Source organism: Monodon monoceros, unplaced genomic scaffold (genome assembly GCF_005190385.1).
Source record: "Monodon monoceros isolate NGI ecotype Baffin Bay Population unplaced genomic scaffold, NGI_Narwhal_1 Super_Scaffold_18, whole genome shotgun sequence".
In the NCBI taxonomy this organism is placed as follows: Eukaryota; Metazoa; Chordata; class Mammalia; order Artiodactyla; family Monodontidae; genus Monodon; species Monodon monoceros.
This window is the reverse complement of record NW_021703774.1, coordinates 23,475,641-23,492,185: the sequence shown is the minus strand read 5'-3', so window position 1 is coordinate 23,492,185 and position 16,545 is coordinate 23,475,641. Positions and strand designations below refer to the sequence as shown.

The following is a 16,545-nucleotide window of genomic DNA, read 5'->3' as shown; positions in this document are numbered from 1 at the left end:
CCCGCCCCGCCCCCGCCCCGCCCCCGTCCCGTAGGCGACGCTACGCTCCCCGGTCCACGTCGGGGCCCCAACCGGAGCCGCGGCCCTGGAAAGGCAAGGGGCGCGAGAGAGGCCTGGCTTACGCCTATTCGCCGCAGGGACCCCGGAATGGACCTGACGTTGGACTGAGCACTGACCTTAGAGTGAGTGGAGGCTGGGCCTGTAATGTAAGAAGGCCTTGGCGGCAGCACCATAGGGCAGTAGCGCATTTGCTTCGTGGACAGTCTCCTGTCTTGTAGTTTTAGGTCCCCGCATTCCAACCCCCCCACCCCACCCCCGGTATTTACTCACAATAAGGGAGCTCTAGTGGCCTGGGGTGAGCTAACATCTTGAGAGTTTTCCTGGTCTGTATTCTAGGCCTTCAAAACTACCAGATAAAATTGAACAGGGATGAAATTGCTACCCGTGACCTGAGAATTGACCTGGAACGTTGTTTCCAGGATTTGGAGTCCAAGGGGTGAGTTGTCAATAATCTGATATTTCTGAGTGGCTTCATATTTTTATAAGGTGAAATTCACACAACATAAAATTAACCATTTTAAAGTGTGCAATTCAATGGCCTTTAGTACATTCACGGTATGGTGCAATCCCAGCCACCTCTGTCTAATTCTGAAACATTTCCATCACTCCAAAACAAAACCTCCTACCCATTTAAACGTTTCTTCACATCTCCTTCTCCCCTCAGTCCCTGGCAACCTATTTACCTATTTTGGATATTTCATATAAATGGAATTATAACAATATGTGACCTTTTGTAGCTGGCTTCTTTCACTTATAATAAATGTTTTCAAGGTTCATCCACATTGTGGCATGTATCAGCACTTCATTCCTTTTTATGGCTGAATAATATTCCTTGCATGTATAAACCACAATTTGTTTATCTGTTCATCCACTGATGGGCCTTTGTGCTGTTTCCACCTTTTGGCTATTCTCAGTAGCACTGCTGTAGACATGTGTGTACAAATATTTGTCTGAATACCTGTTTTCAGTTCTTTGGGGTACATACCTAGGAGTTGAATTGCTAGATCATATGGAAATTCTATTTTTAACTTTTTGAGGAACCATCAAACTGTTTTTCATGAGCCTGAATCATTTACACTCCTACCAACAATGAACAGAGGGTTCCAATTTCTCCACATTCTCCATCACTTGTTATTTAACATTAAATTTTAAAATTATTATTTATTGCCTTCCTAATGGGTATGAAGGTTTTGGTTTGGATCTCCCTGTTAACTAGTGATGTTGAGTGTCTTTCCTGTGCTTGTTGACCATTTGTATATCTTCAGAGAAATATCTACTCAAGTCCTTTGCCCATTTCTAATTGGGTTATCTTTTTGTTGTTGTAAGTGGTTCTTTATATATTCTGGATATCAGACCCAATCAGATATGTGACTTGCAAATATTTTCTCCCATTTTGTAGGTTGTCTTTTCACTTTCTGATAATATCCTTTAGTGCATCCATGGCTTTAATTTTGATGAAGTCCAGTTTATCAAGTTTTTCTTTTATTGCTTGTGCATTTGGTGTCATAGTCAAGAATCTATTGTCAAATCCAAAGTCATGAAGATTTACCTCTACGTTTTCTTCTAAGAGTGTTATGGTTTTAGCACTTACATTTAGATTGTTGATACGTTTTGAGTTAATTATTTTATATGGTGTGAGGTCCGGGTCCAGGTTCATTCTTTGGCATGTGGTTATCCAGTTGTCCCAGCACCATTTGTTGCAGAGACTGTTCTTTCCCCCTGTGAATGGTCTTGGCCCCCTTGTCAAAAATCATTGAGCTATAGATAAATGGGAAAAAACAAATTTTAAAAAGAGCTATTTAAATGAAAATAAACCCAAGATGGAAATGGGGCAGGTCCGCATTTTGACAGACAAAATAATGATCCAAATAATAACCTTTGATAAATTAGAGAAATGAATTACAAGTAACAGAAACAATGATTAAATAATAGGTTCTTTAAAATGTAAAGATCCTTCAGGGTCACAAACTCAACTCTAACTGATGTATGAGTCATCTCTGCAGAATTCCCAAGAAAGGACTGCCCAGCCAGGTTTGTCATTGTTTTGGGAACTTTCAGTATTGTACTTTATTGAGAGGTTGAATTTCAGCCCCTAATGTGGAGCATAAAGACTCGTAAAATGAGTTTAGGAAGTATTCCCTCTTCCATTTTCTGGTAGAGTTTGAGAAGGATTGGTGTTAATTCTTCTTTAAAGGTTTTGTAGAATTCACCCAGAGAAGCCATCTGATCCTGCCTTTGAAGAGATTTTTGATCACTGATTCGATCTCTTACTACTGATTCAATCCCTTTACTTTTTATAGGTTTGTTCAGATTTCCTGTTTCTTCTTGAGTCAGCTTTGGTAACTTGTGTGTTTCTAGGAATTTGTCCATTTTCTGTAGATTATCTAATTTGTTGGTGTATAATTGTTCATAGTATGCCCTTATAATTCTTTGTTTTTCTTCAAGGGTCATAATGATGTCCCCACTGTCATTCTGATTTTAATTATTTAATTATACCTTTTCTCTTTTTTATCAGTCTAGCTAAAAGTTTGTCAATTTTATGGAGCTTTTCTAATTTTTCATTTTAGTTATTGTACTTTCATCTCCAGAATTATTTCTGTTTGGTTCCTTTTTATAATTTCTGTCTCTTTGTTGATATCTTCTATTCGTTTATACATGGATTGTTCTCTGGTTTCCTTTAGTTCTATGTCCACAGTTTCCTTGAGCTATTTGAGCATATTTAAGACAGTTCATTTAAAGTCTTTGTCTTAGCAAGTCCAATTTCTGGGCTTCCTCAGAGATGGTTTCTGCCAAATTCTTTTTCCTGTGAATGAGTCATACTTTTTCTTTGTATGCCTTGTAATTTTTTGTTGACAACTAGACAATTTGAATATTGTGGCAGCTCTGGAAATCAGATTCTGTACCCCTTGGCAAGGTTTGCCGTTATTGCTTGTTAAGGGTTACAATCATCCATTTGTTTAGTGACATTTCCAAACTATTTTTGAAGACTGTATTCCCTTTTTTAATTTAATTTTTATTTTATATTGGGGTATAGTTGATTTACAATGTTGTGTTAGTTTCAGGTGTACAGCAAATTGATTCAGTTATACATATATCCACTCTTTTCCCATATAGGTTATTAAAGAATATTGAGTATAGTTCCCTGTGCTATACAGTAGGTTCTTGTTGATTATCTATTTTATATATAGTAGTGTGTATCTGTTCATCTCAAACTCCTAATTTATCCCCTTTCCCCTTTGGTAACCATAAGTTTGTTTTCGAAGTCTGTGAGTCTGTTTCTGTTTTGTAAATAAGCTCATTTGTATCATCTTTTAAAATTCCACATATCAGTGATATCATATGATATTTGTCTTTCTGTCTGACTGACTTCACTTAGTATGACAATCTCTAGGTCCATCCATGTTGCTGCAAATGGCATTATTTCATTCTTTTTTATGGCTGAGTAATATTCCATTGTATATATGTACCACATCTTCTTTATCCATTCCTCTGTCGATGCACATTTAGGTTGCTTCCACGTGCAGACTGTATTCCAATCATGTGTAGTCACTGAGGTCTCTGTTCCATTATCTCATTGGTCAGCCACTGACTTGACACAGATTTCCTTAAATACCTGGAGTTCACCCCCACCCCACCCCAAATTAGAAGAAACCTCTCCTGGTCTTTGTAGATTGGCCCTGAGCTGGGTTCTCCTGCTGCACTTAACCAGGCCACCTGCAACTCTGCCTTAGTCTTTGTTTCCTGCTTGCATGGAAGATTAGCCAAAAGTGCAAGCCTAGGGTCCTCTCAGGTCTTTTCTGAGCATGTGTCTGGCCCTGGACATGTGTGTTGTAGTCTGGATTTCCTGATATAGGAAGTAGCCCTTCAGAGCCCTTATTCTTCCAGTATCTTCCTCCTCAGCCTTCCCCTTTCCAGGCTTTTTGGTTTGTCTGCTGCTTAACCCCATCTGCAGCCCCTTGCCCCAGACAACTGTGGGTACCGTATGTCTTTAAATCCTTTCAAAAGACGCCACCTGGGAAGCTGCTCCAGTCTGAGGGGGGTGAAGCAAATGTCAGCCTCTGCACCCTCACGGAACTGCCAACTGGGCCAAAATGTACAGCCACATTTTTGAGAACAGGGTCTGTACTGCCCACCTTGGCATCAGCAAGCCACAGCAGGGATTCAGGCTGTTGTCCCCCTGGCTGCTGCTGGGCTGGGGAATGGGAGATGGTGGGTGGGTAAGCAGAAATGCTGCAACAATTTCTTACTGAAATAACAGCCTCTTTCTTCATGAGTCACTCCCCTGGTTGCTCTAAGTTTTTTTTTTTATGAGATTCCAGAGTTCCAGAAAAGCTGATTCTGTCAGATTTTATCAGCTTAATGTTGCTTAAGTGGAGGTGCTGATTCTTGGAGCCCCTGGTCTGCCATTTTCCATGACATCACTCCTAAGTAGCCTGACTTCTACCACTGAACACTATTGACTGAAAAATTTTCTCCTTGATGCCGTGCTCGCCTTATTTCTCTCCATGGTGGATTTCACCTCCTCTGCCCATTGTTGCTTCCAGGCGTCACTGGAGTTCTGTTCTCACTGTGCACACTCTTCTTGGGGAATCCACCCATGACCTAAGCTGCCACCTCTATGTTGATGAATCTCCAACTAAGTCCTCTCCCCAGAGCCCCAGACATGTGGACCACTACTCATGGACCGCTCCACTCAGAAATCCCACAGATCACTCTAGGTGAAGCCGTGTGAGTAAGTTCTGGCTAATGGGATGGAAGGAGAAGAGGTACATCCTTACTCTTATTCTTCTTGCTATCTGGAGTGTGGAGGTGATAACCAGAGCTCAAGTAGCTGTCTTGGACTATGACGACCATGAGGATGGAGAATCAATAAAATGGAGGGAGCTCTGTCTTTGATGATTGTGGAGCCACTAGCTTAGAATTGCTTACCTCCTTACTGTGTTTCAGGGAGGGAAAAACAATTTTATCTTGTTCAACAGGCCATTGTTATTTTTTGACTCCCTCACATGAAACTAAGCTGAAGCTTGCTTAGTGCACAAGACTGTTCCAGCCCTATTCCCCTTACACCATTGCTCCACTGGCTTTACTAAGCTACATGCACCTCTCTCTGCTAGCATTCCTTTGCACAGCATCTACTGCAGACAAGTCACTTTTCTCCCTCACTTCCTGTGAACATCTCTAGAGCAGGACCTATACATTTCCTGGATTCCTGACATGTCAACTTTTTAAGGCAAGAAAAAGAGGAATAGGGAATGGACAGTTCTTGGATCCCATTTATATGTGCTTTACATTTTATTTGTCTTAACTTGAACTATTAGAACAACTCTGGAGGGGTGGAACATTATTATTGCTCTTTTATATATGGGGAAATGGAAGTCAACAAAGACAAAGCTGTTTCCCAAATATACATGGATAACGAGGGGCAGAATTAAGTGTAGACCTCGAGTCTGTCTGACCTGATGCAGCAGCCCTCTTTAGCCCACTTAGAAGGTTCCATGTCAGTGCGTCAGCTGGGCTGTGGCTGAGTAATCTTTGATGAATTAGTGCCCTTCGTGGTTCTCCTGTGAGATTGTCACTCTCAGCTGCTTTTCTCATGCTGGTTTGTGAAGGATGAGTAAGCATCTTCCTGAACCTGACCTCGGTTCCAGAAGGGGTGGTTTCTGCTTCAGGTTTTGGTGTGCAGGGGATTTTAAGTTTCCTCAAAAAATTAAAACTAGAACTACCATATGATCCAGCAGTTCCACTCCTAGGTATTTATCCAAAGAAAATAAAAACACTACTCCGAAAAGATATATCCACCCCTATGTTCATTGTAACATTGTTTACAATAACCAAGATAGGGAAGCAACCTAAGTGTAAATAATCTTTAATTTTTTGAACAACGTCCATACTGTTTTCCATAGTGGCTGCACCAACTTACATTGGTACCACCAGTGCACAAGGGTTCCCTTTTCTCCACATCCTTGCCAACACTTGTTATTTCTTCTCTTTTTGATAATAGCCATTCTGACAGGTGTGAGGTGATATCTCATTGTGCTTTTGATTTGCATTTTCCTGATGATTAGTGATGTTGAACATCTTTTCATGTGTGTTGGTCATCTGTATATCTTCTTTGGAAAAATGTCTATTTAGCGCCTCTGCCCATTTTTTAATTGGGTTATTCGTTTTTCTGATGTTGAGTTGTATATTTTGGATATATTATATTTGTATATTTTGGATATTAACTCCTTATCAGATGTATTATTTGCAAATACCTTCTCCCATTCAGTAGGCAGCCTTTTCATTTTGTTGATGGTTTCCTTTGCCATGCAAAAGCTTTTTAGTTTGATGTAGTGCTATTTGTTTATTTTTGCTTTTGTTTCCCTTGCCTGAATAGACAGATCCAAAAAAATATGCTAAGACCAATGTCAAAGAGTCTACTGCCTGTGTTTTCTTCTAGGAGTCTTATGGTTTCATAAAACCTATGGTTTAGGTCTTACATTTAAGACTTTAATCCATTTTGAGTTTATTTTTGTGTATAGTGTGAGAAAGTGGTCCAGTTTGATTCTTTTGCAAGTGGCTGTCCAGTTTTCCCAACACCATTTATTGACAAGGCTGTCTTCCCCCCACTGTTTATTCTTGCCTCCTTTGTCATAGATAAATTGACATATAAGGGTGGGTTTATTTCTGGGTTCTCTATTCTGTTCCATTGATCTATGTGTCTGTGCCAGTATCATACTGTTTTGATGACTGTAGCTTTATAACATAGTTTGAAATCAGGGATTGTGATAACCTCCAGCTTTGTTCTTCTTTATCAAGATTGTTTTGGCTATTCAGTATCTTTTGTGTTTCCATACAAATTTTAGAATTATTTGTTCTAGTTCTGTGAAAAATACCATGGATATTTTGATAGGGATTGAATGGACTCTGTAGATTGCCTTGGGGTGTATGGGCATTTTAACAATACTAATTCTTCCAAACCATGACCGTGTTATATCTTTCCATTTGTCTTTGTCATCTTCAGTTTCTTTCATCAGTGTCTTATAGTTTTCCAAGTATAGGTCTTTTACCTCCTTGGTTAGATTTATTCCTGGGTATTCTTTTTGATGTAATTGTAGATGGGATTGTTTTCTTAACACATTATTGACCAGAGATGTATTAATCCATTTTTAGAGAGTGATACAACTAACATCACCGTGCAAAGTCGTTAGAACTTAAAATTGATCAGGGGTTCATTATAGAACTCATGATTGTCGTTATCATTCACATTTTGCTCCATTAGGTTTTTGTTCCAACCTTGTGTATATTATAAATGTAGAATTTTCTAAAATGACACATCACGGAATTTTGAGTGAGGAAGAATTTTTCGGCGAATTTTATGCAGATACTTTCTCTGATTGTCCGAGTGACATATATACTAGTGTCTCAGAAGATGATAGTTCTTCAGAATATAGTTCTGATTCAGACGATGTGAGTATTAGGCCAAAAAAAGACCAAAAAACCTTAGTGATTGATTCTGATACAGAAAGTGAAAATGAAACTCATGGTGCTGGAGAATGCTCCTTTGCTTCTACAGAAGAGTGAATTGAAGACAACATTTCATGAAAATTAGAAGACTTTACAGGTGAGTCAGGTGTAACTGTTGAATGTAATAAACCCGCAAAGTGTTAGTGAAATAACATAATTATGTTTGGCTGGCCAAAATAAAAATCACTGGCCATAGGCATTAGTTTCTGCAAAAATCCCCCAGTCAATAATGAGTTAATTTTATTTTTATTTTCTGATAGTTCATTGTTAATGTATAGAAATACAACAGCTTTCAGTATATTAATTGTGTATCCTGCAACTTCACTAAATTTATTTCTTAGTTCTAATAGTTTTTTGGTTGATGTTTTTAGGATTTTCTATATATAGTATCACGTCATCCGAAAACAGTGACAGTTTTACTCCTTCCGTTCCAATTTGGATTCCTTTTATTTCTTTATCTTGTCTGATTGCTGTGGCTAGGACTTCCAATACTATGTCGAATAAAAGTGGTAAGAGTGGGCATCCTTGTTTCTGATTTTAGAGAAACATTTTCAGTTTTTCACCCTTGAGTATAATGTCGGCTGCTAGTTTGTCATATATAGCCTTTATTATGTTGAGGTATGTTCCCTCTATAACTGCTTTATTGAGAGTTTTTATCATAAAGAGGTGTTGGATTTTGTCAAAAGCTTTTTCTGCATCTATTGAGATGATACTGTGGTTTTTATTCTTCATTTTGTTAATGTGGTGTATCACATTGATTGATTTGTAGATAATGAACCATCCTTGCATCCCTGGGATAAATCCCACTTGATCATGGTATATGTATGATCCCTTTAATGTACTGTTGAATTTGGCTTGCTAATATTTCCTTAGGGACTTTTGCATCTGTGTTCATCAGTGATATTAGCCTGTAATTTTCTTTTTTTCTGGTGTCTTTGTCTGCTTTCAGGTAAGTGCTGGCTTCGTAAAATGAGTTTGGGAACATTCTTTCCTCTTCAGTTTTTTGGAATAGTTTGACATTAATAGTTTGGTATTAATTCTTCTTTAAATATTTGGTAGAAGTCATCTGTGAAGCAGTCTGGTCCTGGACTTTTGTTTGTCAGGAGGGTTTTTTTTTTTTTAATTACTGATTCAATTTCATTACTGGTAATTAGTCTGTTCATATTTTCTATTTCTTTCTGATTCAGTCTTGGGAGATTGTATGTTTCTAGGAATGTATCCATTTCTTCTAGGTTGTCCATTTTATTGGCATATAATTGTTCACAGTAATCTCTTATGAGTTTTTGCATTTCTGTGGTGTCAATTGTAACTTTTCCTCTTTCATTTCTGATTTTATTGATTTGGGTCCTCAATCTGTTTTTCTTGATGAGTCTGGCTAAAGGTTTATCAATTTTGTTTGTTTTTTCAAAGAACCAGCTTCTTAGTTTCATTAATCGTTTCTTTTTCTTTTCTTTTCTTTTTTTTTTTTTTGCGGTACATGGGCCTCTCACTGTTGTGGCCTCTCCCGTTGTGGAGCACAGGCTCCGGACGCGCAGGCTCAGCGGCCATGGCTCACGGGCCCAGCCGCTCCACAGCACGTGGGATCTTCCCAGACCGGGGCACAAACCTGTGTCCCCTGCATCGGCAGGTGGGCTCTCAACCACTGCGCCACCAGGGAAGCCCTTTTCTTTTGCTTTTTAAGTGTCTATTTCATTTCTTTCTGCTCTGATCTTGACGATTTCTTTCCTTCTGCTAACTTTGGGCTTTGTGTGTTCTTTTTTCTAGTTTTTCAGGCGTAAGTTTAGGTTGTTTATTTGAGATCTTTCTTACTCCCTGAGGTAGGCTTGTATCGCTATAAACTTCCGTCTCAAGGCTGCTTTTGCTGTGTCCCATAGGTTTTGGATTGTTGTGTTTTCAAGTCTGGAACAGTTTCTTTGCCTCCCCTTTGAGCCATGCAAAGCCACTTTCCATGATACACCATGTTTGGATAGTCTCACCCGTAGGGTTTCAGGACAGAGCCAGTCTGCCAGCTATGAAACCCAGCCATGGGCCAGTTGCTGGCAACAGATCTGCAGTATTGCCAGTCATGGGTGACACTGTGGACAGAAAGGATGCTTGAAGGACACCCTGAAACAGCTCTTGCCAGTATGTCTAGAAATGGCCAGCAATTGCCTGAAAGATTATGTCGATTCATGTAATGACTCACATTTACATCATTTTCTCTGCATGATAGCTAGGATGGCTCATCTCTCCTCAGAGGATGTTTGTATTATTATTATTATTATTATTATTATTTGGCTGCACCACGCAGCTTGCAGGGTCTTATTTCCCTGAACCAGGGATTGAACCTGGGGCCCCGGCAGTGAGAGCACCAAGTCCTAACCACTGGACCGCCAGGGAATTCCTGATGTTTGTGTTATTTTAAAGGAGTTCCTATGATGTCTGCTTTTACCATTTCAATAATTTAAGCTAGACATTTTCTAACTTTTTGGTTTTGCTACCCCTTTATGCTCTCAAAACTGAGGACTCCAAAAAGCTTTTGTTTATGTGGACTATATCTATCAATATTTACGGTATTAGAAATTAAAACTGAGAAATTTAAAAAATTTATTCATTTTAAAGTAATAACCAATGACATATTAACATAACATTCTAATGAAAAATAACTATATGTTACCGCAAAAAATTAGCGAGAAAAGTGGCACTGTTTTACATTTGTGGTAGGTAGAATAATGTCCCCCAAAGAAGTCTATACCCTATTCCCTAGGACCTGTGAATATGTTACTTTAAATGGCAAAAGGGACTTTGTAAATGTGACTAGGGTTAAGGACCCTGAGATGGGGAGTTTTCCTGGATTGTCCAGGTGGGCTTAGTCGCACGAATCCTTAAAAGTGCAGAACCTTTCCTGGCTGTGGTCGGAAGGAGATGCAACAACTAAAGAAGAGTCAGAGGGAAATACAGTGTTGCTGGCTTTGAATATAGAGGAAAGAGACCTCAAGCCAAAGAAAGAGCGTGGCCTCTACAAGTTGGAAAAGGCAAGGAGACACATTCTCCATTAGAGCCTCGAAAAAGGAACACAGCCCTGTAACACCTGTTAGTCCCGTAAGACGTGTGTTGGACTTCTGCCCTACAGAACTGTAGGGTAATAAGCATGTGTTACTAAGTCACTAAGTTTGTGGTAATTTTTTATAACAGCAAGAGAAAACTAATACAACATTTTTGCAAATTTCTTTAGTGTCTGGCTTATAAGAAGACAACTGGATCCTCACATCTGCTTCTGCATTCAATCTTTTGTGATATGCCGCTTTGGTGGAAGTATATGAAGAAAATTTGACCTTGCATAGATTTAAAGTTGGAAAACGTAAGAATGTTTCAATAGCCTTCTCAGATCATCGTGGATTATTCTGATACTATGCTAGGTTTAACAATTGTAATTTCTTATAGTTGCAGAGTGGAGTCTGAAATGATATCAATAACTTTTCATATCTGTTACATTAAAATGCATTGATCTCTCTTGAATTTGAATGGATCCTTTTAAACCATGCATGATTTTATAACATCATGTATTGACCATTTAGAAAAACATTGGTTCACTGATTATGCAGATCTTCCAAATGTTAACACACTTCATTTTACAATATAAAAAACACAAATTTTTAATATCACCACCAATCTCATCCGAAAAATCTTTAGGTGCTGGGAAGCTATTAAAGTCACTATGGCAGATACAAGTTTTCTAGAACTCTCGTTTTCGCTTGAAAGCTTACATTTTGTCATTAGCAACACATACCATCAGTATCTCCCTATGACTTGTTTCCCTTTGAAATGATAGACTCACTTTGTTCATTTTCAAGAAAATGTCTGCCAGGTACACAAGTCTGAATAACTTTCAGTTGTCCATCATACTTCCAAGCAAAAATGATGTTCTCTAGAAAAAGCAGCCAGTGCAGCTTACGTGTAAGTGTAATCACGTGAGTGCTTTTCATAGAGACAACCAGGACGCTTCAGATTGTAGCAGAAATGCTTGATGCCTGCTTCCCATTTCACTACACAGAATATTAAAAGGATTATAAATCAAGGGTAGAGATTAAATAAAATGGATAACCTTTACTGATTTCTTTTGTACGTTCTCAGTTGAATCTGGCACTTTTAAAAAGTCACTAATTTGTGGCAGTGACTCATGTAATGACTACCAGTGCTGTTTGGTGCTGCTGAGTTCTTCTACACTCCGACACCAGAAGTTTTACCTGCCATTGCTTTTGTTCCATCAGTGCACATGTCAACAGAGTGAGAAAGAATAATAATAAAATCTTAGTATTAGTATGAAAACCATATTGTCCACACATACCCTAGGGGTCTGCAGATCGCACTTGGAGAACCACCAATTGAAGCCGTTTTCTCTCTGGGCTCCACCTTCGTTCAGTATTTCTATGGCATGAAGCAGGTGGGTGCAGCATTTTGGTGTTTGTTTCTTTAAACCATTTCAAGGATGTGCATATCACCTTGTCGTTTTTCTTACAAGATTTATGAAATTAAATTATACTTTGTAGACAACTCGGCAAACATTTTTTTTAATAGCCTGGCTTCCACTTTCTTATTTTCTTTGCTTGTGTGTACCACTCTACATGTGTTGGTTTAGGAAGGAAAGTAGTAGCTATCCAATAGTCATGCCCACTGAGTGAGGAATTACTTTACTGAACGTGGAGGGAAAAGGTGTGATGCATGTTAAGGTAATCGAACAAGGAGGCCATTAGACTGAATTGGCTCTAATGCCTTGGTGCCCCACGCAAGCAAACCAAAACCTAAGCCAGAGTTGATGCACTTGAACCAGAGAAAATGAAACTTAAGAACCACCAACCACAAACAGCCAACTAGGCTTTCCCAAATAAGGCAACTAACTGCTTAAGCTGTGGCCAATCAAATAATTTCCTTGCTTTGCTTCTTCTCTATAAAACCCCTCCCCTAGCTCCTGTCAGTGAGAGCTCCTAATCACCTTTGGTTTGGTGCTGCCCAATTAAATCAATGTGGACTCAAATAAACTCTTAAAAAAAAAAAAGTTAATGTGCCTCAGCTTATCTTTTTTTTTTTTTTTTTTGTGGTACGCGGGCCTCTCACTGTTGTGGCCTCTCCCGTTGCGGAGCACAGGCTCCGGACGCACAGGCTTAGTGGCCATGGCTCACAAGGCCCAGCCGCTCCGCGGCATGTGGGATCTTCCCGGACCGGGGCACGAACCCGTGTCCCCTGCATCGGCAGGCGGACTCTCAACCACTGCGCCACCAGGGAAGCCCTATGTGAACCATTTTATAGCCTACTTTTTTTCCCTTAACATTGCATTATATTCATGTATTACTATGTAGTTTTCATAAACATTATTTGAAATAGTGGGACAATATTCCAGTGAATAGATACACCACACTATGTTTTACCATTCACTTACTGTTGTACTTTTTAGATTACTTCCAATTTAAAAAATTTTAGGGCATAGATTTCTTTGTATTTAGAATTATTTCCTTTAGGATAAATCTGCATAAATGAAATTATTGGGGCTTCTGAAGAATATTATGAAATTGCTTTTCAAAAGATTTGCATTAAGGTTTGCTCCCCTCCAGCAAGGTGTGCGACTGTCTCTTCCCTCTACCCTGGCTATTTTTAGAAATTACCATTTTTATAAAATTGTTTGCTAATTTTTTTGAATTTTATTTATTTATTTTATACAGCAGGTTCTTATTAGTTATCTATTTTATACCTATTAGTGTATATATGTCAATCCCAATATCCCAATTCATCACACCACCACACCCCCACTTTCCCCCCTTGGTGTCCATATGTTTGTTCTCTACATCTGTGTCTCTATTTCTGCCTTGCAAACCGGTTCATCTGTACCATTTTTCTAGATTCCACATATATACATTAATATACAATATTTGTTTTTCTCTTTCTGACTGACTTCACTCTGTATGACAGTCTCTAGGTCCATCCACATCTCTACAAATGACCCAATTTCATTCCTTTTTATGGATGAGTAATATTCCATTGTATATATGTACCACATCTTCTTTATCCATTCGTCTGTCGATGGGCATGTAGGTTGCTTCCATGACCTGGCTATTGTAAATAGAGCTGCAATGAACATTTTGGTACATGACTCTTTTTGAATTATGGTTTTCTCAGGGTATATGCCCAGTAGTGGGATTGCTGGGTCTTATGGTAATTCTAAGTTTAGTTTTTTAAGGAACCTCCATACTGTTCTCCATAGTGGCTGTATCAGTTTACATTCCCACCAAAAGTGCAAGAGGGTTCCCTTTTCTCCACACCCTCTCCAGCATTTGTTGTTTGTAGATTTTCTGATGATGCCCATTCTAACTGGTGTGAGGTGATACCTCATTGTAGTTTTGATTTGCATTTCTCTAATAATTAGTGATGTTGAGCAGCTTTTCATGTGCCTCTTGGCCATCTGTATGTCTTCTTTGGAGAAACGTCTATTTAGGTCTTCTGCCTTTTTTTTTTTTTAACATTTTTATTGGAGTATAATTGCTTTACAATGGTGTGTTAGTTTCTGCTTTATAACAAAGTGAATCAGTTATACATATACATATATCCCCATATCTCTTCCCTCTTGCGTCTCCCTCCCTCCCACCCTCCCTATCCCACCCCTCTAGGCGGTCACAAAGCACCGAGCTGATCTCCCTGTGCTATGCGGCTGCTTCCCACTAGGTATCTATTTTACATTTGGTAGTGTATATATGTCCATATATACACTTTGTCCCAGCTTACCCTTCCCCCTCCCCATGTCCTCAAGTCCGTTCTCTCGTAGCTTTGTATCTTTATTCCCGTCTTGCCCCTAGTTCTTCGTGACCATTTTTTTTTTTTTTAGATTCAATATATATGTGTTAGCATACAGTATTTGTTTTTTCTTTCTGACTTACTTCACTCTGTATGACAGACTCTAGGTCCATCCACCTCACTACCAATAACTCAATTTCATTTCTTTTTATGGCTGAGTAATATTCCATTGTATATATGTGCCACATCTTCTTTATCCATTCATCTGTCAATGGACACTTAGGTTGCTTCTGTGTCCTGTCTATTGTAAATACAGCTGCAATGAACATTGTGGTACATGATTCTTTTTGAATTATGGTTTTCTCAGGGTATATGCCCAGTAGTGGGATTGCTGGGTCGTATGGTAGTTCTATTTGTAGTTTTTTAAGGAACCTCCATACTGTTCTCCATAGTGGCTGTATCAATTTACATTCCCACCAACAGTGTATGAGGGTTCCCTTTTCTCCACACCCTCTCCGGCATTTATTGTTTGTAGATTTTTTGATGAAGCCCATTCTGACTGGTGTGAGATGATATTGCATTGTAGTTTTGTTTTTTTTATTTGCAGTACGCGGGCCTCTCACTGTTGTGGCCTCTCCCATTGCGGAGCACAGGCTCTGGACGCGCAGGCTCAGCGGCCATGGATCACGGGCCCAGCTGCTCCGTGGCATGTGGGATCTTCCCGGACCGGGGCACGAACCCGCGTCCCCTGCATCGGCAGGTGGACTCTCATCCACTGCGCCACCAGGGAAACCGTGCTTTGTAGTTTTGATCTGCATTTCTCTAATGATTAATGATGTTGAGCATTCTTTCATGTGTTTCCTGGCAATCTGTATATCTTCTTTGGAGAAATGTCTATTTAAGTCTTCTGCCCATTTTTGGATTGGGTTCTTTGATTTTTGGGTATTGAGCTGCATGAGCTGCTTGTAAATTTTGGAGATTAATCCTTTGTCAGTTGCTTCATTTGCATATATTTTCTCCCATTCTGAACGTTGTCTTTTCGTCTTGTTTATGGTTTCCTTTGCTGTGCAAAAGCTTTTAAGTTTCATTAGGTCCCATTTGTTTATTTTTGTTTTTATTTCCATTTCTCTAGGAGGTGGGTCAAAAAGGATCTTGCTGTGATTTATGTCATAGAGTGTTCTGCCTATGTTTTCCTCTAAGAGTTTGATAGTGTCTGGCCTTACATTTAGGTCTTTAATCCATTTTCAGTTTATTTTTGTGTATGGCGTTAGGGAGTGTTGTAAGTTCATTCTTTTACATGTAGCTGCCCAGTTTTCCCAGCATCACTTATTGAAGAAACTGTCTTTTCTCCATTGTATATCCTTGCCTCCTTTGTCATAGATTAGTTGACCAAAAGTGCATGGGTTTATCTTTGGGCTTTCTATCCTGTTCCACTGATCTATATTTCTGTTTTTGTGCCAGTTCCATATTGTCTTGATTACTGTAGCTTTGTAGTATAGTCTGAAGTCAGGGAGTCTGATTCCTCCAGCTCATTTCTTTTCCCCTCAAGATTGCTTTGGCTATTCGGGGTCTTTTGTGTCTCCATACATATTTTAAGATTGTTTTCATTCTAGTTCTGTAAAAAATGCCATTGGTAATTTGATAAGGATTACATTGAATCTGTAGATTGCTTTGGGTAGTATAGTCATTTTCACAATGTTGATTCTTCCAAACCAAGAACATGGTATATCTCTCCATCTGTTTGTGTCATCTTTTATCTCTCCATCTGTTTGTGTCATCTTTGCTAATTTTTCAAGATTAAAAAAATACAAGAACAACTCCATGTTGTTATAAATTACACTGATTGCTAGGGAGTATGAATCTTTTTCTATATTCATTTTTTTTGTGAATTGCCTATTGAGTCTTATGTGTATGTATCGTTTGGTTTCTCGATGCTTTTCTTAATAATTTATATGAGCTTTTGTAATAAGGATATTGGCCCCATTCAGATATTTGCTATGAATATTTCTGAGCTAACACAAAGGATCAGGTGAAACTGGACTGACCTGAGGCAGAGATTTTGCCAGTATCAAATTTATGAATATAATAAGCAAGAGGCACATGCAAAGCAGGGGGAAGTCTGAGACATCCCCGGTGGTTCCTGGGTCGAGGCACATGCAAAGCAGGGGGAAGTCTGAGACATCCCCGGTGGTTCCTGGGTCTGTCCTTCCTGCTTGG

The 16,545-nt window shown here is 39.1% G+C and overlaps 1 long non-coding RNA gene across 1 annotated transcript; it reads left to right on the top strand.

Moving 5' to 3' along the window:
- The first annotated feature begins 33 nt into the window (after positions 1-33).
- On the top strand, positions 34-11,586 carry LOC114899527. Its single transcript, XR_003794601.1, has 3 exons — positions 34-182; positions 397-496; positions 10,781-11,586. It is a non-coding gene; the product is annotated as an uncharacterized LOC114899527 (long non-coding RNA).
- The last annotated feature ends 4,959 nt before the right edge of the window (positions 11,587-16,545 follow it).